The sequence below is a fragment of the Idiotropiscis lumnitzeri genome, chromosome 11 (genome assembly GCF_059441095.1).
Source record: "Idiotropiscis lumnitzeri isolate Australia: NSW breed Sydney's pygmy pipehorse chromosome 11, RoL_Ilum_1.0, whole genome shotgun sequence".
Taxonomy (NCBI): domain Eukaryota; kingdom Metazoa; phylum Chordata; class Actinopteri; order Syngnathiformes; family Syngnathidae; genus Idiotropiscis; species Idiotropiscis lumnitzeri.
Window position 1 is genome coordinate 19,991,122 of NC_142401.1, and position 21,280 is coordinate 20,012,401.

The 21,280-nt window shown below is 48.3% G+C and overlaps 1 protein-coding gene and 35 non-coding genes across 41 annotated transcripts in view; 1 reads left to right on the forward strand and 35 right to left on the reverse strand.

Moving 5' to 3' along the window:
* Positions 1-21,280, forward strand: part of cadpsa (Ca2+-dependent activator protein for secretion a) — a 200,355-nt gene that overhangs the window by 78,123 nt on the left and 100,952 nt on the right. The gene's annotated exons all lie outside the window — the stretch shown is intronic.
* trnad-guc (transfer RNA aspartic acid (anticodon GUC)) lies at positions 347-418 on the reverse strand. The gene has a single exon. It is a non-coding gene; the product is annotated as a tRNA-Asp (tRNA).
* Positions 1,601-1,672, reverse strand: trnad-guc (transfer RNA aspartic acid (anticodon GUC)). Its single transcript has one exon. It is a non-coding gene; the product is annotated as a tRNA-Asp (tRNA).
* On the reverse strand, positions 1,930-2,001 carry trnad-guc (transfer RNA aspartic acid (anticodon GUC)). The gene has a single exon. It is a non-coding gene; the product is annotated as a tRNA-Asp (tRNA).
* On the reverse strand, positions 3,241-3,312 carry trnad-guc (transfer RNA aspartic acid (anticodon GUC)). The gene has a single exon. It is a non-coding gene; the product is annotated as a tRNA-Asp (tRNA).
* On the reverse strand, positions 3,570-3,641 carry trnad-guc (transfer RNA aspartic acid (anticodon GUC)). The gene has a single exon. It is a non-coding gene; the product is annotated as a tRNA-Asp (tRNA).
* trnad-guc (transfer RNA aspartic acid (anticodon GUC)) lies at positions 4,228-4,299 on the reverse strand. Its single transcript has one exon. It is a non-coding gene; the product is annotated as a tRNA-Asp (tRNA).
* Positions 5,214-5,285, reverse strand: trnad-guc (transfer RNA aspartic acid (anticodon GUC)). The gene has a single exon. It is a non-coding gene; the product is annotated as a tRNA-Asp (tRNA).
* On the reverse strand, positions 5,542-5,613 carry trnad-guc (transfer RNA aspartic acid (anticodon GUC)). Its single transcript has one exon. It is a non-coding gene; the product is annotated as a tRNA-Asp (tRNA).
* Positions 5,871-5,942, reverse strand: trnad-guc (transfer RNA aspartic acid (anticodon GUC)). The gene has a single exon. It is a non-coding gene; the product is annotated as a tRNA-Asp (tRNA).
* On the reverse strand, positions 6,526-6,597 carry trnad-guc (transfer RNA aspartic acid (anticodon GUC)). The gene has a single exon. It is a non-coding gene; the product is annotated as a tRNA-Asp (tRNA).
* trnad-guc (transfer RNA aspartic acid (anticodon GUC)) lies at positions 6,854-6,925 on the reverse strand. Its single transcript has one exon. It is a non-coding gene; the product is annotated as a tRNA-Asp (tRNA).
* On the reverse strand, positions 7,838-7,909 carry trnad-guc (transfer RNA aspartic acid (anticodon GUC)). Its single transcript has one exon. It is a non-coding gene; the product is annotated as a tRNA-Asp (tRNA).
* trnad-guc (transfer RNA aspartic acid (anticodon GUC)) lies at positions 8,820-8,891 on the reverse strand. The gene has a single exon. It is a non-coding gene; the product is annotated as a tRNA-Asp (tRNA).
* trnad-guc (transfer RNA aspartic acid (anticodon GUC)) lies at positions 10,132-10,203 on the reverse strand. The gene has a single exon. It is a non-coding gene; the product is annotated as a tRNA-Asp (tRNA).
* Positions 10,460-10,531, reverse strand: trnad-guc (transfer RNA aspartic acid (anticodon GUC)). Its single transcript has one exon. It is a non-coding gene; the product is annotated as a tRNA-Asp (tRNA).
* Positions 10,786-10,857, reverse strand: trnad-guc (transfer RNA aspartic acid (anticodon GUC)). Its single transcript has one exon. It is a non-coding gene; the product is annotated as a tRNA-Asp (tRNA).
* On the reverse strand, positions 11,115-11,186 carry trnad-guc (transfer RNA aspartic acid (anticodon GUC)). The gene has a single exon. It is a non-coding gene; the product is annotated as a tRNA-Asp (tRNA).
* trnad-guc (transfer RNA aspartic acid (anticodon GUC)) lies at positions 11,772-11,843 on the reverse strand. Its single transcript has one exon. It is a non-coding gene; the product is annotated as a tRNA-Asp (tRNA).
* trnad-guc (transfer RNA aspartic acid (anticodon GUC)) lies at positions 12,430-12,501 on the reverse strand. The gene has a single exon. It is a non-coding gene; the product is annotated as a tRNA-Asp (tRNA).
* On the reverse strand, positions 12,758-12,829 carry trnad-guc (transfer RNA aspartic acid (anticodon GUC)). The gene has a single exon. It is a non-coding gene; the product is annotated as a tRNA-Asp (tRNA).
* On the reverse strand, positions 13,084-13,155 carry trnad-guc (transfer RNA aspartic acid (anticodon GUC)). Its single transcript has one exon. It is a non-coding gene; the product is annotated as a tRNA-Asp (tRNA).
* On the reverse strand, positions 13,413-13,484 carry trnad-guc (transfer RNA aspartic acid (anticodon GUC)). The gene has a single exon. It is a non-coding gene; the product is annotated as a tRNA-Asp (tRNA).
* trnad-guc (transfer RNA aspartic acid (anticodon GUC)) lies at positions 14,069-14,140 on the reverse strand. Its single transcript has one exon. It is a non-coding gene; the product is annotated as a tRNA-Asp (tRNA).
* On the reverse strand, positions 14,397-14,468 carry trnad-guc (transfer RNA aspartic acid (anticodon GUC)). Its single transcript has one exon. It is a non-coding gene; the product is annotated as a tRNA-Asp (tRNA).
* trnad-guc (transfer RNA aspartic acid (anticodon GUC)) lies at positions 15,052-15,123 on the reverse strand. Its single transcript has one exon. It is a non-coding gene; the product is annotated as a tRNA-Asp (tRNA).
* Positions 15,708-15,779, reverse strand: trnad-guc (transfer RNA aspartic acid (anticodon GUC)). Its single transcript has one exon. It is a non-coding gene; the product is annotated as a tRNA-Asp (tRNA).
* Positions 16,366-16,437, reverse strand: trnad-guc (transfer RNA aspartic acid (anticodon GUC)). Its single transcript has one exon. It is a non-coding gene; the product is annotated as a tRNA-Asp (tRNA).
* On the reverse strand, positions 17,024-17,095 carry trnad-guc (transfer RNA aspartic acid (anticodon GUC)). Its single transcript has one exon. It is a non-coding gene; the product is annotated as a tRNA-Asp (tRNA).
* On the reverse strand, positions 18,010-18,081 carry trnad-guc (transfer RNA aspartic acid (anticodon GUC)). The gene has a single exon. It is a non-coding gene; the product is annotated as a tRNA-Asp (tRNA).
* On the reverse strand, positions 18,339-18,410 carry trnad-guc (transfer RNA aspartic acid (anticodon GUC)). The gene has a single exon. It is a non-coding gene; the product is annotated as a tRNA-Asp (tRNA).
* On the reverse strand, positions 18,996-19,067 carry trnad-guc (transfer RNA aspartic acid (anticodon GUC)). The gene has a single exon. It is a non-coding gene; the product is annotated as a tRNA-Asp (tRNA).
* Positions 19,322-19,393, reverse strand: trnad-guc (transfer RNA aspartic acid (anticodon GUC)). The gene has a single exon. It is a non-coding gene; the product is annotated as a tRNA-Asp (tRNA).
* Positions 19,651-19,722, reverse strand: trnad-guc (transfer RNA aspartic acid (anticodon GUC)). The gene has a single exon. It is a non-coding gene; the product is annotated as a tRNA-Asp (tRNA).
* Positions 20,307-20,378, reverse strand: trnad-guc (transfer RNA aspartic acid (anticodon GUC)). Its single transcript has one exon. It is a non-coding gene; the product is annotated as a tRNA-Asp (tRNA).
* trnad-guc (transfer RNA aspartic acid (anticodon GUC)) lies at positions 20,635-20,706 on the reverse strand. The gene has a single exon. It is a non-coding gene; the product is annotated as a tRNA-Asp (tRNA).

Here is a 21,280-nt window from a genome sequence, read left to right on the forward strand (position 1 = left end):
TAACTTCACAAAACTACCTCCCCGTCGGGGAATCAAACCCCGGTCTTCCACGTGACAGGCGGAGATACTGTCCACTATACTAACGAGGACTGCGGTGGTTAATGAAGTTCAACCCGTGGTCAGCGTCATTGCCCACATAAACCCTGGCAAAGGTGTTATTTCAGTGGTTTGGTGGCCCTGGCAACAGAATAGGTTAGTGTGCCTTTTTTTGTAATACCATGGTTATCATTGTGGCCTAACACGTGAACAGCCTCACTTTCAAGACAGTGTGGAAGTTAAGCCATGTTGGCTTGTCGGTTTTGCTATCATAGTTGCAGAAACATAGTGCTTAACTTCACGAAACTTCCTCCCCGTCGGGGAATCGAACCCCGGTCTTCCGCGTGACAGGCGGAGATACTGTCCACTATACTAACGAGGACTGCGGGTGTCAACGAGGGTCTACTCTTGGTCAGCATCATTGCCCATGTGTACATTTTTCCATAGTGTAGTGGTTATCATGGTCGCCTCACACCTGAAAGGGGTCGTTTTCGAGGGATGATCGAAACAAAGCCCAGTTGACTTTGAATTCCGCTATCAAAGTTGCTGGACCATAGGTCTTATGTTCCCGAAACTACCCCCCCGTCAGAGAATCGAACCCCGGCCTTGCGCGCGACAGGCGGAGATATTGTCCACTATACTAACGAGGAATGGGGGCATTATTGAAGTTCTAACCGTGGTCAGCGTTATTGCCCATAAAAACACTGGCAAAGGTGTCATTTCAGTAGTTTAGCGGCCCTGGAAACAGAAAAGGTTGGTGTGCCTTTTTTCGTAATGCCATGGTTATCATTGCAGCCTAACACGTGAATAGCCTCACTTTCAAGACAGGGTGGAAGTTCAGCCATGTTGGCTGACCGGTTTTGCTATCATAGTTGCAGGAACATAAAGCTTAACTTCACAAAACTACCACCCCGTCGGGGAAACGATACCCGGTCTTCCGCGTGATAGGCGGAGACAGTGTCCACTATACTAACAAGGACTGCAGGTTTTACTGAAGTTCTACCCGTGGTCAGCGTCATTGCCCATGTAAACACTGGCAAAGGTGTCATTTCAGTGGTTTGGCAGCCCTGGAATCAGAAAAGCTTTGTGCGCCTTTTTTCGTAATGTCATGGTTATCAATGTGGCCTAACATGTGAATAGCCTCACTTTCAAGACAGGGTGGACGTTAAGCCATGTTGGCTTATCGGTTTTGCTATCATAGTTGCAGGAACAGAGAGCTTTACTTCACGAAACCACCTCCCCATCGGGTAATCGAACCCTGGTCTTCCGCGTGACAGGCAGGGATAATGTCCACTATACTAACGGGGACTGCGGAAGTTAATGAAGTTCTACCCGTGGTCAGCGTCATTGCCCACGTTAACACTGGCTAAGGTGTCATTTCAGTGGTTTGGCGGCCCTGGAAAAAGAAAAGGTCAGTGTGCCTTTTTTCGTAATGCCATGGTTATCATTGTGGCCAAACACGTGAATAGCCTCACTTTCAAGACAGGGTGGAAGTTAAGCCATGTTGGCTTTTCGGTTTGCTCTCATAGTTGCAGGAACATAAAGCTTAACTTCACAAAACTACCTCCCCGTCGGGGAATCGAACCCCGGTCTTCCGCGTGACAGGCGGAGATACTGTCCACTATACTAACGAGGACTGCGTAAGACAATGAAGTTCTACCCGTGGTCAGCGTCATTGCCCACGTTAACACTGGCTAAGGTGTCATTTCAGTGGTTTGGCGGCCCTGGAAAAAGAAAAGGTTAGTGTGCCTTTTTTCGTAATGCCATGATTATCATTGTGGCCAAACACGAGTATAGCCTCACTTTCAAGAGAGGGTGGAAGTTCAGCCATGTTGGCTTTTCAGTTTTGCTATCATTGTTGCAGGAACATAAAGCTTAACTTCAAATAACTAACTCCCCATCGGGGAATCGAACCCCGGTCTTCCGCGTGACAGGCGGAGATACTGTCCACTATACTAACGAGGACTGCGGTGGTTAGTGAAGTTCTACCCGTGGTCAGCGTCATTGCCCACGTAAACACTGGCTAAGGTGTCATTTAAGTGGTTTGGCGGCCCTGGAAACAGAAAGGGTCAGTGTGCCTTTTTTTGTAATACCATGGTTATCATAGTGGCCAAACACGTGAATAGCCTCACTTTGAAGACAGGGTGGAAGTTAAGCCATGTTGGCTTTTCGGTTTGCTCTCATAGTTGCAGGAACATAAAGCTTAACTTGAGAAAACTACCTACCCGTCGGGGAATCGAACCCCGGTCTTCCGCGTGACAGGCGGAGATACTGTCCATTATACTAACAAGGAATGCGGTAGTTAACGAAGTTCTACCCGTGGTCAGCGTCATTGCCCACATAAACTGGCATTGGTGTCATTTCAGTGGTTTGGTGGCCCTGGCAACAGAAAAGGTTAGTGTGCCTTTTTTCGTAATGCCATGGTTATCATTGTGGCCTAACACGTGAACAGCCTCACTTTTAAGACAGGGTGGAAGTTCAGCCATGTTGGCTGACCGGTTTTGCTGTCATAGTTGCAGGAACATAAAGCTTAACTTCACAAAACTACCTCCCCGTCGGGCAATCGAACCCCGGTTTTCCGCGTGACAGGCGGAGATACTGTCCACTATACTAACGAGGACTGCGGTGGATAATGAAGTTCTACCCGTGGTCAGCGTCATTGCCCACGTAAACTGGCATGGGTGTCATTTCAGTGGTTTGGTGGCCCTGGCAACTGTATAGGTTAGTGTGCCTTTTTTCGTAATGCCATGGTTATCATTGTGGCCTAACACGTGAACAGCCTCACTTTCAAGATAGGGTGGAAGTTCAGCCATGTTGGCTGACCGGTTTTGCTGTCATAGTTGCAGGAACATAAAGCTAAACTTGACGAAACTACCTCCCCGACGGGGAATCGAACCCCGGTCTTGCGCGTGACAGGCGGAGACACTGTCCACTATACTAACGAGGACTGCGGAAGTTAGTGAAGTTCTACCCGTGGTCAGCGTCATTGCCCACGTAAACACTGGCATTGGTGTCATTTCAGTGGTTTGGTGGCCCTGGCAACAGAATAGGTTAGTGTGCCTTTTTTCGTAATGCCATGGTTATCATTGTGGCCAAACACGTGTATAGCCTCACTTTCAAGAGAGGGTGGAAGTTCAGCCATGTTGACTTTTCGGTTTTGCTGTCATAGTTGCAGGAACATAAAGCTTAACTTCAAATAACTAACTCCCCGTCGGGGAATCGAACCCCGGTCTTCCGCGTGACAGGCGGAGATACTGTCCACTATACTAACGAGGACTGCGGTGGTTAGTGAAGTTCTACCCGTGGTCAGCGTCATTGCCCACGTAAACACTGGCTAAGGTGTCATTTAAGTGGTTTGGCGGCCCTGGAAACAGAAAAGGTCAGTGTGCCTTTTTTTGTAATACCATGGTTATCATAGTGGCCTAACACGTAAAGAGCCTCACTTTAAAGACAGGGAGGAAGTTCAGCCATGTTGGCTGAGCGGTTTTGCTATCATAGTTGCAGGAACATAAAGCTTAACTTCACGAAACGACCTCCCCGTCGGGGAATCGAACCCCGGTCTTCCGCGTGACAGGCGGAGATACTGTCCACTATACTAACGAGGACTGCGTAAGACATAGAAATTCTACCCGTGTTCAGCGTCATTACCCACGTAAACACTGGCAAAGGTGTCATTTCAGTTGTTTGGTGGCCCTGGCAACAGAAAAGGTTAGTGTGCCTTTTTTCGTAATGCCATGATTATCATTGTGGCCAAACACGAGTATAGCCTCACTTTCAAGAGAGGGTGGAAGTTCAGCCATGTTGGCTTTTCGGTTTTGCTATCATCGTTGCAGGAACATAAAGCTTAACTTCACAAAACTACCTCCCCGTCGGGCAATCGAACCCCGGTCTTGCGCGTGACAGGCGGAGATACTGTCCACTATACTAACGAGGACTGCGGTGGATAATGAAGTTCTACCCGTGGTCAGCGTCATTGCCCACGTAAACACTGGCATTGGTGTCATTTCAGTGGTTTGGTGGCCCTGGCAACAGAATAGGTTAGTGTGCCTTTTTTTGTAATACCATGGTTATCATAGTGGCCTAACACGTGAAGAGCCTCACTTTAAAGACAGGGTGGAAGTTCAGCCATGTTGGCTGAGCGGTTTTGCTATCATAGTTGCAGGAACATAAAGCTTAACTTCACGAAACTACCTCCCCGTCGGGGAATCGAACCCCGGTCTTCCGCGTGACAGGCGGAGATACTGTCCACTATACTAACGAGGACTGCGTCAGTTAACGAAATTCTACCCGTGGTCAGCGTCATTGCCCACGTAAACACTGGCTAAGGTGTCATTTAAGTGGTTTGGCGGCCCGGGAAACAGAAAAGGTCAGTGTGCCTTTTTTTGTAATACCATGGTTATCATAGTGGCCTAACACGTAAAGAGCCTCACTTTAAAGACAGTGTGGAAGTTCAGCCATGTTGGCTGAGCGGTTTTGCTATCATAGTTGCAGGAACATAAAGCTTAACTTCACGAAACGACCACCCAGTCGGGGAATCGAACCCCGGTCTTCCGCGTGACAGGCGGAGATACTGTCCACTATTCTAACGAGGACTGCGTAAGACATAGAAATTCTACCCGTGGTCAGCGTCATTACCCACGTAAACACTAGCAAAGGTGTCATTTCAGTTGTTTGGTGGCCCTGGCAACAGAAAAGGTGAGTGTGCCTTTTTTCGTAATGCCATGGTTATCATTGTGGCCAAACACGTGAATAGCCTAACTTTCAAGACAGGGTGGAAGTTAAGCCATGTTGGCTTTTCGGTTTGCTCTCATAGTTGCAGGAACATAAAGCTAAACTTGACGAAACTACCTCCCCAACGGGGAATCGAACGCCGGTCTTGCGCGTGACAGGCGCAGATACTGTCCACTATACTAACGAGGACTGCGGTGGTTAGTGAAGTTCTACCCGTGGTCAGCGTCATTGCCCACGTAAACACTGGCTAAAGTGTCATTTCAGTGGTTCGGTGGCCCTGGCAACAGAAAAGGTTAGTGTGCCTTTTTTCGTAATGCCATGATTATCATTGTGGCCAAACACGAGTATAGCCTCACTTTCAAGAGAGGGTGGAAGTTCAGCCATGTTGGCTTTTCGGTTTTGCTATCATCGTTGCAGGAACATAAAGCTTAACTTCAAATAACTAACTCCCCATCGGGGAATCGAACCCCGGTCTTCCGCGTGACAGGCGGAGATACTGTCCACTATACTAACGAGGACTGCGGTGGTTAGTGAAGTTCTACCCGTGGTCAGCGTCATTGCCCACGTAAACACTGGCTAAGGTGTCATTTAAGTGGTTTGGCGGCCCTGGAAACAGAAAAGGTCAGTGTGCCTTTTTTTGTAATACCATGGTTATCATAGTGGCCAAACACGTGAATAGCCTCACTTTGAAGACAGGGTGGAAGTTAAGCCATGTTGGCTTTTCGGTTTGCTCTCATAGTTGCAGGAACATAAAGCTTAACTTCACAAAACTACCTCCCCGTCGGGGAATCGAACCCCGGTCTTCCGCGTGACAGGCGGAGATACTGTCCACTATACTAACGAGGACTGCGGAAGTTAGTGAAGTTCTACCCGTGGTCAGCGTCATTGCCCACGTAAACACTGGCAAAGGTGTCATTTCAGTGGTTTGGTGGCCCTGGCAACAGAAAAGGTGAGTGTGCCTTTTTTCGTAATGCCATGGTTATCATAGTGGCCTAACACGTAAAGAGCCTCACTTTAAAGACAGGGTGGAAGTTCAGCCATGTTGGCTGAGCGGTTTTGCTATCATAGTTGCAGGAACATAAAGCTTAACTTCACGAAACGACCTCCCCGTCGGGGAATCGAACCCCGGTCTTCCGCGTGACAGGCGGAGATACTGTCCACTATACTAACGAGGACTGCGTAAGACATAGAAATTCTACCCGTGGTCAGCGTCATTGCCCACGTAAACTGGCATGGGTGTAATTTCAGTGGTTTGGTGGCCCTGGCAACTGAATAGGTTAGTGTGCCTTTTTTTGTAATACCATGGTTATCATTGTGGCCTAACACGTGAACAGCCTCACTTTCAAGACAGGGTGGAAGTTCAGCCATGTTGGCTGAGCGGTTTTGCTGTCATAGTTGCAGGAACATAAAGCTAAACTTGACGAAACTACCTCCCGACGGGGAATCGAACCCCGGTCTTGCGCGTGACAGGAGTAGATACTGTCCACTATACTAACGAAGACTGCGGTGGTTAGTGAAGTTCTACCCGTGGTCAGCGTCATTGCCCACGTAAACACTGGCTAAGGTGTCATTTCAGTGGTTTGGTGGCCCTGGCAACAGAAAAGGTTAGTGTGCCTTTTTTTGTAATGCCATGATTATCATTGTGGCCAAACACAAGTATAGCCTCACTTTCAAGAGAGGGTGGAAGTTCAGCCATGTTGGCTTTTGGGTTTTGCTCTCATAGTTGCAGGAACATAAAGCTTAACTTAAAAAAACAAACTCCCCGTCGGGGAATCGAACCCCGGTCTTCCGCGTGACAGGCGGAGATACTGTCCACTATACTAACGAGGACTGCGGTGGTTAGTGAAGTTCTACCCGTGGTCAGCGTCATTGCCCACGTAAACACTGGCTAAGGTGTCATTTAAGTGGTTTGGCGGCCCTGGAAACAGAAAAGGTCAGTGTGCCTTTTTTTGTAATACCATGGTTATCATAGTGGCCAAACACGTGAATAGCCTCACTTTGAAGACAGGGTGGAAGTTAAGCCATGTTGGCTTTTCGGTTTGCTCTCATAGTTGCAGGAACATAAAGCTTAATTTCACAAAACTACCTCCCCGTCGGGGAATCGAACCCCGGTCTTCCGCGTGACAGGCGGAGATACTGTCCACTATACTAACGAGGACTGCGTAAGTCAAAGAAATTCTACCCGTGGTCAGCGTCATTGTCCACGTAAACTGGTAAAGGTGTCATTTCAGTGGTTTGGTGGCCCTGGCAACAGAAAAGGTGAGTGTGCCTTTTTTCGTAAGGCCATGGTTATCATTGTGGCCAAACACGTGAATAGCCTCACTTTGAAGACAGGGTGGAAGTTAAGCCATGTTGGCTTCTCGGTTTGCTCTCATAGTTGCAGGAACATAAAGCTTAACTTCACAAAACTACCTCCCCGTCGGGGAATCGAATCCCGGTCTTCCGCGTGACAGGCGGAGATACTGTCCACTATACTAACGAGGACTGCGGAAGTTAGTGAAGTTCTACCCGTGGTCAGCGTCATTGCCCACGTAAACACTGGCAAATGTGTCATTTCAGTGGTTTGGTGGCCCTGGCAACAGAAAAGGTGAGTGTGCCTTTATTTGTAATACCATGGTTATCATAGTGGCCTAACACGTGAAGAACCTCACTTTAAAGACAGGGTGGAAGTTCAGCCATGTTGGCTGAGCGGTTTTGCTATAATAGTTGCAGGAACATAAAGCTTAACTTCACGAAACTACCTCCCCGTCGGGGAATCGAAGCCCGGTCTTCCGCGTGACAGGCGGAGATACTATCCACTATACTAACGAGGACTGTGGAAGTTGGAGAAGTTCTACACGTGGTCAGCGTCATTGCCCACGTAAACACTGGCATTGGTGTCATTTCAGTGGTTTGGTGGCCCTGGCAACAGAATAGGTTAGTGTGCCTTTTTTTGTAATACCATGGTTATCATAGTGGCCTAACACGTGAAGAGCCTCACTTTAAAGACAGGGTGGAAGTTCAGCCATGTTGGCTGAGCGGTTTTGCTATCATAGTTGCAGGAACATAAAGCTTAACTTCACGAAACTACCTCCCCGTCGGGGAATTGAACCCCGGTCTTCCGCGTGACAGGCGGAGATACTGTCCACTATACTAACGAGGACTGCCTAAGTCAAAGAAAATCTACCCGTGGTCAGCGTCATTGTCCACGTAAACACTGGCAAAGGTGTCATTTCAGTGGTTTGGTGGCCCTGGCAACAGAAAAGGTTTGTGTGCCTTTTTTCGTAATGCCATGGTTATCATTGTGGCCAAACACGTGTATTGCCTCACTTTCAAGAGAGGGTGGAAGTTCAGCCATGTTGGCTTTTCGGTTTTGCTATCATAGTTGCAGGAACATAAAGCTTAACTTCAAATAACTAACTCCCCATGGGGGAATCGAACCCCGGTCTTCCGCGTGACAGGCGGAGATACTGTCCACTATACTAACGAGGACTGCGTAAGTCAAAGAAATTCTACCCGTGGTCAGCGTCATTGTCCACGTAAACTGGCAAAGGTATCATTTCAGTGGTTTGGTGGCCCTGGCAACAGAAAAGGTTAGTGTGCCTTTTTTCGTAAGGCCATGGTTATCATTGTGGCCAAACACGTGTATAGCCTCACTTTGAAGACAGGCTGGAAGTTAAGCCATGTTGGCTTCTCGGTTTGCTCTCATAGTTGCAGGAACATAAAGCTTAACTTCACAAAACTACCTCCCGTCGGGGAATCGAACCCCGGTCTTCCGCGTGACAGGCGGAGATACTGTCCACTATACTAACGAGGACTGCGGAAGTTAGTGAAGTTCTACCCGTGGTCAGCGTCATTGCCCACGTAAACACTGGCAAAGGTGTCATTTCAGTGGTTTGGTGGCCCTGGCAACAGAAAAGGTGAATGTGCCTTTTTTCGTAATGCCATGGTTATCATTGTGGCCAAACACGTGAATAGCCTCACTTTGAAGACAGGGTGGAAGTTAAGCCATGTTGGCTTTTCGGTTTGCTCTCATAGTTGCAGGAACATAAAGCTTAACTTCACGAAACTACCTCCCCGTCGGGGAATCGAACCCCGGTCTTCCGCGTGACAGGCGGAGATACTGTCCACTATACTAACGAGGACTGCGGTGGATAATGAAGTTCTACCCGTGGTCAGCGTCATTGCCCACGTAAACTGGCATGGGTGTCATTTCAGTGGTTTGGTGGCCCTGGCAACTGTATAGGTTAGTGTGCCTTTTTTCGTAATGCCATGGTTATCATTGTGGCCTAACACGTGAACAGCCTCACTTTCAAGACAGGGTGGAAGTTCAGCCATGTTGGCTGACCGGTTTTGCTGTCATAGTTGCAGGAACATAAAGCTTAACTTCACAAAACTACCTCCCCGTCGGGCAATCGAACCCCGGTCTTCCGCGTGACAGGCGGAGATACTGTCCACTATACTAACGAGGACTGCGGTGGATAATGAAGTTCTACCCGTGGTCAGCGTCATTGCCCACGTAAACTGGCATGGGTGTCATTTCAGTGGTTTGGTGGCCCTGGCAACTGTATAGGTTAGTGTGCCTTTTTTCGTAATGCCATGGTTATCATTGTGGCCTAACACGTGAACAGCCTCACTTTCAAGACAGGGTGGAAGTTCAGCCATGTTGGCTGACCGGTTTTGCTGTCATAGTTGCAGGAACATAAAGCTAAACTTGACGAAACTACCTCCCCGACGGGTAATCGAACCCCGGTCTTGCGCGTGACAGGCGGAGACACTGTCCACTATACTAACGAGGACTGCGGAAGTTAGTGAAGTTCTACCCGTGGTCAGCGTCATTGCCCACGTAAACACTGGCAAAGGTGTCATTTCAGTAGTTTGGCGGCCCTGGCAACAGAATAGTTTAGTGTGACTTTTTTTGTAATACCATGGTTATCATTGTGGCCTAACACGTGAACAGCCTCATTTTCAAGACAGGGTGGAAGTTCAGCCATGTTGGCTGACCGGTTTTGCTATCATAGTTGCAGGAACATTAAGGTTAACTTTACAAAACTACCTCCTCATCGGGGAATCGAACCCCGGTCTGCCGCGTGACAGGCGGAGATACTGTCCACTATACTAACGAGGACTGAGTAAGTTATCGAAATTCTACCCGTGGTCAGCGTCATTGCCCACGTAAACACTGGCATTGGTGTCATTTCAGTGGTTTGGTGGCCCTGGCAACAGAATCGGTTAGTGTGCCTTTTTTCGTAATGCCATGGTTATCATTGTGGCCAAACACGTGTATAGCCTCACTTTCAAGAGAGGGTGGAAGTTCAGCCATGTTGACTTTTCGGTTTTGCTGTCATAGCTGCAGGAACATAAAGCTTAACTTCAAATAACTAACTCCCCGTCGGGGAATCGAACCCCGGTCTTCCGCGTGACAGGCGAAGATACTGTCCACTATACTAACGAGGACTGCGGTGGTTAGTGAAGTTCTACCCGTGGTCAGCGTCATTGCCCACGTAAACACTAGCTAAGGTGTCATTTCAGTGGTTTGGTGGCCCTGGCAACAGAAAAGGTCAGTGTGCCTTTTTTTGTAATACCATGGTTATCATAGTGGCCAAACACGTGAATAGCCTCACTTTGAAGACAGGGTGGAAGTTAAGCCATGTTGGCTTTTCGGTTTGCTCTCATAGTTGCAGGAACATAAAGCTTAACTTCACAAAACTACCTCCCCGTCGGGGAATCGAACCCCGGTCTTCCGCGTGACAGGCGGAGATACTGTCCACTATACTAACGAGGACTGCGTAAGTCAAAGAAATTCTACCCGTGGTCAGCGTCATTGTCCACGTAAACTGGTAAAGGTGTCATTTCAGTGGTTTGGTGGCCCTGGCAACAGAAAAGGTGAGTGTGCCTTTTTTCGTAAGGCCATGGTTATCATTGTGGCCAAACACGTGAATAGCCTCACTTTGAAGACAGGGTGGAAGTTAAGCCATGTTGGCTTCTCGGTTTGCTCTCATAGTTGCAGGAACATAAAGCTTAACTTCACAAAACTACCTCCCCGTCGGGGAATCGAACCCCGGTCTTCCGCGTGACAGGCGGAGATACTGTCCACTATACTAACGAGGACTGCGGAAGTTAGTGAAGTTCTACCCGTGGTCAGCGTCATTGCCCACGTAAACACTGGCAAAGGTGTCATTTCAGTGGTTTGGTGGCCCTGGCAACAGAAAAGGTGAGTGTGCCTTTTTTCGTAATGCCATGGTTATCATAGTGGCCTAACACGTAAAGAGCCTCACTTTAAAGACAGGGTGGAAGTTCAGCCATGTTGGCTGAGCGGTTTTGCTATCATAGTTGCAGGAACATAAAGCTTAACTTCACGAAACGACCTCCCCGTCAGGGAATCGAACCCCGGTCTTCCGCGTGACAGGCGGAGATACTGTCCACTATACTAACGAGGACTGCGTAAGACATAGAAATTCTCCCCGTGGTCAGCGTCATTGCCCACGTAAACACTGGCATTGGTGTCATTTCAGTGGTTTGGTGGCCCTGGCAACAGAATAGGTTAGTGTGCCTTTTTTCGTAATGCCATGGTTATCATAGTGGCCTAACACGTGTATAGCCTCACTTTCAAGACAGGGTGGAGGTTCAGCCATGTTGGCTGACCGGTTTTGCTATCATAGTTGCAGGAACATAAAGCTTAACTTCACGAAACGACCTTCCCGTCGGGGAATCGAACCCCGGTCTTCCGCGTGACAGGCGGAGATACTGTCCACTATACTAACGAGGACTGCGTAAGACATAGAAATTCTACCCGTGGTCAGCATCATTACCCACGTAAACACTGGCAAAGGTGTCATTTCAGTTGTTTGGTGGCCCTGGCAACAGAAAAGGTGAGTGTGCCTTTTTTCGTAATGCCATGGTTATCATTTAGGCCAAACAGGTGAATAGCCTCACTTTGAAGACAGGGTGGAAGTTAAGCCATGTTGGCTTTTCGGTTTGCTCTCATAGTTGCAGGAACATAAAGCTTAACTTCACAAAACTACCTCCCCGTCGGGGAATCGAACCCCGGTCTTCCGCGTGACAGGCGGAGATACTGTCCACTATACTAACGAGGACTGCAGAAGTTAGTGAAGTTCTACCCGTGGTCAGCGTCATTGCCCACGTAAACACTGGCTAAGGTGTCATTTAAGTGGTTTGGCGGCCCTGGAAACAGAAAAGGTCAGTGTGCCTTTATTTGTAATACCATGGTTATCATAGTGGCCTAACACGTGAAGAACCTCACTTTAAAGACAGGGTGGAAGTTGAGCCATGTTGGCTGAGCGGTTTTGCTATAATAGTTGCAGGAACATAAAGCTTAACTTCACGAAACTACCTCCCCGTCGGGGAATCGAAGCCCGGTCTTCCGCGTGACAGGCGGAGATACTATCCACTATACTAACGAGGACTGTGGAAGTTGGAGAAGTTCTACACGTGGTCAGCGTCATTGCCCACGTAAACACTGGCATTGGTGTCATTTCAGTGGTTTGGTGGCCCTGGCAACAGAATAGGTTAGTGTGCCTTTTTTTGTAATACCATGGTTATCATAGTGGCCTAACACGTGAAGAGCCTCACTTTAAAGACAGGGTGGAAGTTCAGCCATGTTGGCTGAGCGGTTTTGCTATCATAGTTGCAGGAACATAAAGCTTAACTTCACGAAACTACCTCCCCGTCGGGGAATCGAACCCCGGTCTTCCGCGTGACAGGCGGAGATACTGTCCACTATACTAACGAGGACTGCGTCAGTTAACGAAATTCTACCCGTGGTCAGCGTCATTGCCCACGTAAACACTGGCTAAGGTGTCATTTAAGTGGTTTGGCGGCCCTGGAAACAGAAAAGGTCAGTGTGACTTTTTTTGTAATACCATGGTTATCATAGTGGCCAAACACGTGAATAGCCTCACTTTGAAGACAGGGTGGAAGTTCAGCCATGTTGGCTTTTCGGTTTGCTCTCATAGTTGCAGGAACATAAAGCTTAACTTCACAAAACTACCTCCCCGTCGGGGAATCGAACCCCGGTCTTCCGCGTGACAGGCGGAGATACTGTCCACTATACTAACGAGGACTGCGTAAGTCAAAGAAATTCTACCCGTGGTCAGCGTCATTGTCCACGTAAACTGGTAAAGGTGTCATTTCAGTGGTTTGGTGGCCCTGGCAACAGAAAAGGTGAGTGTGCCTTTTTTCGTAAGGCCATGGTTATCATTGTGGCCAAACACGTGAATAGCCTCACTTTGAAGACAGGGTGGAAGTTAAGCCATGTTGGCTTCTCGGTTTGCTCTCATAGTTGCAGGAACATAAAGCTTAACTTCACAAAACTACCTCCCCGTCGGGGAATCGAACCCCGGTCTTCCGCGTGACAGGCGGAGATACTGTCCACTATACTAACGAGGACTGCGGAAGTTAGTGAAGTTCTACCCGTGGTCAGCGTCATTGCCCACGTAAACACTGGCAAAGGTGTCATTTCAGTGGTTTGGTGGCCCTGGCAACAGAAAAGGTGAGTGTGCCTTTTTTCGTAATGCCATGGTTATCATAGTGGCCTAACACGTAAAGAGCCTCACTTTAAAGACAGGGTGGAAGTTCAGCCATGTTGGCTGAGCGGTTTTGCTATCATAGTTGCAGGAACATAAAGCTTAACTTCACGAAACGACCTCCCCGTCAGGGAATCGAACCCCGGTCTTCCGCGTGACAGGCGGAGATACTGTCCACTATACTAACGAGGACTGCGTAAGACATAGAAATTCTACCCGTGGTCAGCGTCATTGCCCACGTAAACTGGCATGGGTGTAATTTCAGTGGTTTGGTGGCCCTGGCAACTGAATAGGTTAGTGTGCCTTTTTTTGTAATACCATGGTTATCATTGTGGCCTAACACGTGAACAGCCTCACTTTCAAGACAGGGTGGAAGTTCAGCCATGTTGGCTGAGCGGTTTTGCTGTCATAGTTGCAGGAACATAAAGCTAAACTTGACGAAACTACCTCCCCGACGGGGAATCGAACCCCGGTCTTGCGCGTGACAGGCGTAGATACTGTCCACTATACTAACGAAGACTGCGGTGGTTAGTGAAGTTCTACCCGTGGTCAGCGTCATTGCCCACGTAAACACTGGCTAAGGTGTCATTTCAGTGGTTTGGTGGCCCTGGCAACAGAAAAGGTTAGTGTGCCTTTTTTTGTAATGCCATGATTATCATTGTGGCCAAACACAAGTATAGCCTCACTTTCAAGAGAGGGTGGAAGTTCAGCCATGTTGGCTTTTGGGTTTTGCTCTCATAGTTGCAGGAACATAAAGCTTAACTTAAAAAAACAAACTCCCCGTCGGGGAATCGAACCCCGGTCTTCCGCGTGACAGGCGGAGATACTGTCCACTATACTAACGAGGACTGCGGTGGTTAGTGAAGTTCTACCCGTGGTCAGCGTCATTGCCCACGTAAACACTGGCTAAGGTGTCATTTAAGTGGTTTGGCGGCCCTGGAAACAGAAAAGGTCAGTGTGCCTTTTTTTGTAATACCATGGTTGTCATAGTGGCCAAACACGTGAATAGCCTCACTTTGAAGACAGGGTGGAAGTTAAGCCATGTTGGCTTTTCGGTTTGCTCTCATAGTTGCAGGAACATAAAGCTTAACTTCACAAAACTACCTCCCCGTCGGGGAATCGAACCCCGGTCTTCCGCGTGACAGGCGGAGATACTGTCCACTATACTAACGAGGACTGCGTAAGTCAAAGAAATTCTACCCGTGGTCAGCGTCATTGTCCACGTAAACTGGTAAAGGTGTCATTTCAGTGGTTTGGTGGCCCTGGCAACAGAAAAGGTGAGTGTGCCTTTTTTCGTAAGGCCATGGTTATCATTGTGGCCAAACACGTGAATAGCCTCACTTTGAAGACAGGGTGGAAGTTAAGCCATGTTGGCTTCTCGGTTTGCTCTCATAGTTGCAGGAACATAAAGCTTAACTTCACAAAACTACCTCCCCGTCGGGGAATCGAATCCCGGTCTTCCGCGTGACAGGCGGAGATACTGTCCACTATACTAACGAGGACTGCGGAAGTTAGTGAAGTTCTACCCGTGGTCAGCGTCATTGCCCACGTAAACACTGGCAAATGTGTCATTTCAGTGGTTTGGTGGCCCTGGCAACAGAAAAGGTGAGTGTGCCTTTTTTCGTAATGCCATGGTTATCATAGTGGCCTAACACGTAAAGAGCCTCACTTTAAAGACAGGGTGGAAGTTCAGCCATGTTGGCTGAGCGGTTTTGCTATCATAGTTGCAGGAACATAAAGCTTAACTTCACGAAACGACCTCCCCGTCGGGGAATCGAACCCCGGTCTTCCGCGTGACAGGCGGAGATACTGTCCACTATACTAACGAGGACTGCGTAAGACATAGAAATTCTACCCGTGGTCAGCGTCATTGCCCACGTAAACTGGCATGGGTGTAATTTCAGTGGTTTGGTGGCCCTGGCAACTGAATAGGTTAGTGTGCCTTTTTTTGTAATACCATGGTTATCATTGTGGCCTAACACGTGAACAGCCTCACTTTCAAGACAGGGTGGAAGTTCAGCCATGTTGGCTGAGCGGTTTTGCTGTCATAGTTGCAGGAACATAAAGCAAAACTTGACGAAACTACCTCCCCGACGGGGAATCGAACCCCGGTCTTGCGCGTGACAGGCGTAGATACTGTCCACTATACTAACGAAGACTGCGGTGGTTAGTGAAGTTCTACACGTGGTCAGCGTCATTGCCCACGTAAACACTGGCTAAGGTGTCATTTCAGTGGTTTGGTGGCCCTGGCAACAGAAAAGGTTAGTGTGCCTTTTTTTGTAATGCCATGATTATCATTGTGGCCAAACACAAGTATAGCCTCACTTTCAAGAGAGGGTGGAAGTTCAGCCATGTTGGCTTTTGGGTTTTGCTCTCATAGTTGCAGGAACATAAAGCTTAACTTAAAAAAACAAACTCCCCGTCGGGGAATCGAACCCCGGTCTTCCGCGTGACAGGCGGAGATACTGTCCACTATACTAACGAGGACTGCAGAAGTTAGTGAAGTTCTACCCGTGGTCAGCGTCATTGCCCACGTAAACACTGGCTAAGGTGTCATTTAAGTGGTTTGGCGGCCCTGGAAACAGAAAAGGTCAGTGTGCCTTTATTTGTAATACCATGGTTATCATAGTGGCCTAACACGTGAAGAACCTCACTTTAAAGACAGGGTGGAAGTTCAGCCATGTTGGCTGAGCGGTTTTGCTATAATAGTTGCAGGAACATAAAGCTTAACTTCACGAAACTACCTGCCCGTCGGGGAATCGAAGCCCGGTCTTCCGCGTGACAGGCGGAGATACTATCCACTATACTAACGAGGACTGTGGAAGTTGGAGAAGTTCTACACGTGGTCAGCGTCATTGCCCACGTAAACACTGGCATTGGTGTCATTTCAGTGGTTTGGTGGCCCTGGCAACAGAATAGGTTAGTGTGCCTTTTTTTGTAATACCATGGTTATCATAGTGGCCTAACACGTGAAGAGCCTCACTTTAAAGACAGGGTGGAAGTTCAGCCATGTTGGCTGAGCGGTTTTGCTATCATAGTTGCAGGAACATAAAGCTTAACTTCACGAAACTACCTCCCCGTCGGGGAATTGAACCCCGGTCTTCCGCGTGACAGGCGGAGATACTGTCCACTATACTAACGAGGACTGCCTAAGTCAAAGAAAATCTACCCGTGGTCAGCGTCATTGTCCACGTAAACACTGGCAAAGGTGTCATTTCAGTGGTTTGGTGGCCCTGGCAACAGAAAAGGTTAGTGTGCCTTTTTTCGTAATGCCATGGTTATCATTGTGGCCAAACACGTGTATTGCCTCACTTTCAAGAGAGGGTGGAAGTTCAGCCATGTTGGCTTTTCGGTTTTGCTATCATCGTTGCAGGAACATAAAGCTTAACTTCAAATAACTAACTCCCCGTCGGGGAATCGAACACCGGTCTTCCGCGTGACAGGCGGAGATACTGTCCACTATACTAACGAGGACTGCGGTGGTTCGTGAAGTTCTACCCGTGGTCAGCGTCATTGCCCACGTAAACACTGGCTAAGGTGTCATTTAAGTGGTTTGGCGGCCCTGGAAACAGAAAAGGTCAGTGTGCCTTTTTTTGTAATACCATGGTTATCAGAGTGGCCAAACACGTGAAGAGCCTCACTTTCAAGACAGGGTGGAAGTTCAGCCATGTTGGCTGAGCGGTTTTGCTATCATAGTTGCAGGAACATAAAGCTTACCTTCACGGAACTACCTCCCCGTCGGGGAATCGAACCCCGGTCTTCCGCGTGACAGGCGGAGATACTGTCCACTATACTAACGAGGACTGCGTAAGACAATGAAATTCTACCCGTGGTCAGCGTCATTACCCACGTAAACACTGGCAAAGGTGTCATTTCAGTGGTTTGGTGGCCCTGGCAACAGAATAGGTTAGTGTGCCTTTTTTCGTAATGCCATGGTTATCATTGTGGCCTAACACGTGAACAGCCTCATTTTCAAGACAGGGTGGAAGTTCAGCCATGTTGGCTGACCGGTTTTGCTATCATAGTTGCAGGAACATTCAGGTTAACTTTACAAAACTACCTCCTCATTGGGGAATCAAAGCCCGGTCTGCCGCGTGACAGGCGGAGATACTGTCCACTATACTAACGAGGACTGCGTAAGTTAACGAAATTCTCCCCGTGGTCAGCGTCATTGCCCACGTAAACACTGGCATTGGTGTCATTTCAGTGGTTTGGTGGCCCTGGCAACAGAATAGGTTAGTGTGCCTTTTTTCGTAATGCCATGGTTATCATTGTGGCCTAACACGTGTATAGCCTCACTTTCAAGACAGGGTGGAGGTTCAGCCATGTTGGCTGACCGGTTTTGCTATCATAGTTGCAGGAACATAAAGCTTAACTTCACGAAACGACCTTCCCGTCGGGGAATCGAACCCCGGACTTCCGCGTGACAGGCGGAGATACTGTCCACTATACTAACGAGGACTGCGTAAGACATAGAAATTCTACCCGTGGTCAGCATCATTACCCACGTAAACACTGGCAAAGGTGTCATTTCAGTTGTTTGGTGGCCCTGGCAACAGAAAAGGTGAGTGTGCCTTTTTTCGTAATGCCATGGTTATCATTTAGGCCAAACAGGTGAATAGCCTCACTTTGAAGACAGGGTGGAAGTTAAGCCATGTTGGCTTTTCGGTTTGCTCTCATAGTTGCAGGAACATAAAGCTTAACTTCACAAAACTACCTCCCCGTCGGGGAATCGAACCCCGGTCTTCCGCGTGACAGGCGGAGATACTGTCCACTATACTAACGAGGACTGCAGAAGTTAGTGAAGTTCTACCCGTGGTCAGCGTCATTGCCCACGTAAACACTGGCTAAGGTGTCATTTAAGTGGTTTGGCGGCCCTGGAAACAGAAAAGGTCAGTGTGCCTTTATTTGTAATACCATGGTTATCATAGTGGCCTAACACGTGAAGAACCTCACTTTAAAGACAGGGTGGAAGTTCAGCCATGTTGGCTGAGCGGTTTTGCTATAATAGTTGCAGGAACATAAAGCTTGACTTCACGAAACTACCTCCCCGTCGGGGAATCGAACCCCGGTCTTCCGCGTGACAGGCGGAGATACTATCCACTATACTAACGAGGACTGTAGAAGTTAGTGAAGTTCTACACGTGGTCAGCGTCATTGCCCACGTAAACACTGGCATTGGTGTCATTTCAGTGGTTTGGTGGCCCTGGCAACAGAATAGGTTAGTGTGCCTTTTTTTGTAATACCATGGTTATCATAGTGGCCTAACACGTGAAGAGCCTCACTTTAAAGACAGGGTGGAAGTTCAGCCATGTTGGCTGAGCGGTTTTGCTATCATAGTTGCAGGAACATAAAGCTTAACTTCACGAAACTACCTACCCGTCGGGGAATCGAACCCCGGTCTTCCGCGTGACAGGCGGAGATACTGTCCACTATACTAACGAGGACTGCGTCAGCTAACGAAATTCTACCCGTGGTCAGCGTCATTGCCCACGTAAACACTGGCTAAGGTGTCATTTAAGTGGTTTGGCGGCCCTGGAAACAGAAAAGGTCAGTGTGACTTTTTTTGTAATACCATGGTTATCATAGTGGCCAAACACGTGAATAGCCTCACTTTGAAGACAGGGTGGAAGTTCAGCCATGTTGGCTTTTCGGTTTGCTCTCATAGTTGCAGGAACATAAAGCTTAACTTCACAAAACTACCTCCCCGTCGGGGAATCGAACCCCGGTCTTCCGCGTGACAGGCGGAGATACTGTCCACTATACTAACGAGGACTGCGTAAGTCAAAGAAATTCTACCCGTGGTCAGCGTCATTGTCCACGTAAACTGGTAAAGGTGTCATTTCAGTGGTTTGGTGGCCCTGGCAACAGAAAAGGTGAGTGTGCCTTTTTTCGTAAGGCCATGGTTATCATTGTGGCCAAACACGTGAATAGCCTCACTTTGAAGACAGGGTGGAAGTTAAGCCATGTTGGCTTCTCGGTTTGCTCTCATAGTTGCAGGAACATAAAGCTTAACTTCACAAAACTACCTCCCCGTCGGGGAATCGAACCCCGGTCTTCCGCGTGACAGGCGGAGATACTGTCCACTATACTAACGAGGACTGCGGAAGTTAGTAAAGTTCTACCCGTGGTCAGCGTCATTGCCCACGTAAACACTGGCAAAGGTGTCATTTCAGTGGTTTGGTGGCCCTGGCAACAGAAAAGGTGAGTGTGCCTTTTTTCGTAATGCCATGGTTATCATAGTGGCCTAACACGTAAAGAGCCTCACTTTAAAGACAGGGTGGAAGTTCAGCCATGTTGGCTGAGCGGTTTTGCTATCATAGTTGCAGGAACATAAAGCTTAACTTCACGAAACGACCTCCCCGTCAGGGAATCGAACCCCGGTCTTCCGCGTGACAGGCGGAGATACTGTCCACTATACTAACGAGGACTGCGTAAGACATAGAAATTCTACCCGTGGTCAGCGTCATTGCCCACGTAAACTGGCATGGGTGTAATTTCAGTGGTTTGGTGGCCCTGGCAACTGAATAGGTTAGTGTGCCTTTTTTTGTAATACCATGGTTATCATTGTGGCCTAACACGTGAACAGCCTCACTTTCAAGACAGGGTGGAAGTTCAGCCATGTTGGCTGAGCGGTTTTGCTGTCATAGTTGCAGGAACATAAAGCTAAACTTGACGAAACTACCTCCCCGACGGGGAATCGAACCCCGGTCTTGCGCGTGACAGGCGTAGATACTGTCCACTATACTAACGAAGACTGCGGTGGTTAGTGAAGTTCTACCCGTGGTCAGCGTCATTGCCCACGTAAACACTGGCTAAGGTGTCATTTCAGTGGTTTGGTGGCCCTGGCAACAGAAAAGGTTAGTGTGCCTTTTTTTGTAATGCCATGATTATCATTGTGGCCAAACACAAGTATAGCCTCACTTTCAAGAGAGGGTGGAAGTTCAGCCATGTTGGCTTTTGGGTTTTGCTCTCATAGTTGCAGGAACATAAAGCTTAACTTAAAAAAACAAACTCCCCGTCGGGGAATCGAACCCCGGTCTTCCGCGTGACAGGCGGAGATACTGTCCACTATACTAACGAGGACTGCGGTGGTTAGTGAAGTTCTACCCGTGGTCAGCGTCATTGCCCACGTAAACACTGGCTAAGGTGTCATTTAAGTGGTTTGGCGGCCCTGGAAACAGAAAAGGTCAGTGTGCCTTTTTTTGTAATACCATGGTTGTCATAGTGGCCAAACACGTGAATAGCCTCACTTTGAAGACAGGGTGGAAGTTAAGCCATGTTGGCTTTTCGGTTTGCTCTCATAGTTGCAGGAACATAAAGCTTAACTTCACAAAACTACCTCCCCGTCGGGGAATCGAACCCCGGTCTTCCGCGTGACAGGCGGAGATACTGTCCACTATACTAACGAGGACTGCGTAAGTCAATGAAATTCTACCCGTGGTCAGCGTCATTACCCACGTAAACACTGGCAAAGGTGTCATTTCAGTGGTTTGGTGGCCCTGGCAACAGAATAGGTTAGTGTGCCTTTTTTCGTAATGCCATGGTTATCATTGTGGCCAAACACGTGAACAGCCTCACTTTCAAGACAGGGTGGAGGTTCAGCCATGTTGGCTGACCGGTTTTGCTGTCATAGTTGCAGGAACATAAAGCTAAACTTGACGAAACTACCTCCCCGACAGGGAATCGAACCCCGGTCTTGCGCGTGACAGGCGTAGATACTGTCCACTATACTAACGAGGACTGCGTCAGTTAACGAAATTGTACCCGTGGTCAGCGTCATTGCCCACGTAAACACTGGCATTGGTGTCATTTCAGTGGTTTGGTGGCCCTGGCAACAGAATAGGTTAGTGTGCCTTTTTTCGTAATGCCATGGCTATCATTGTGGCCAAACACGTGTATTGCCTCACTTTCAAGAGAGGGTGGAAGTTCAGCCATGTTGGCTTTTCGGTTTTGCTATCATAGTTGCAGGAACATAAAGCTTAACT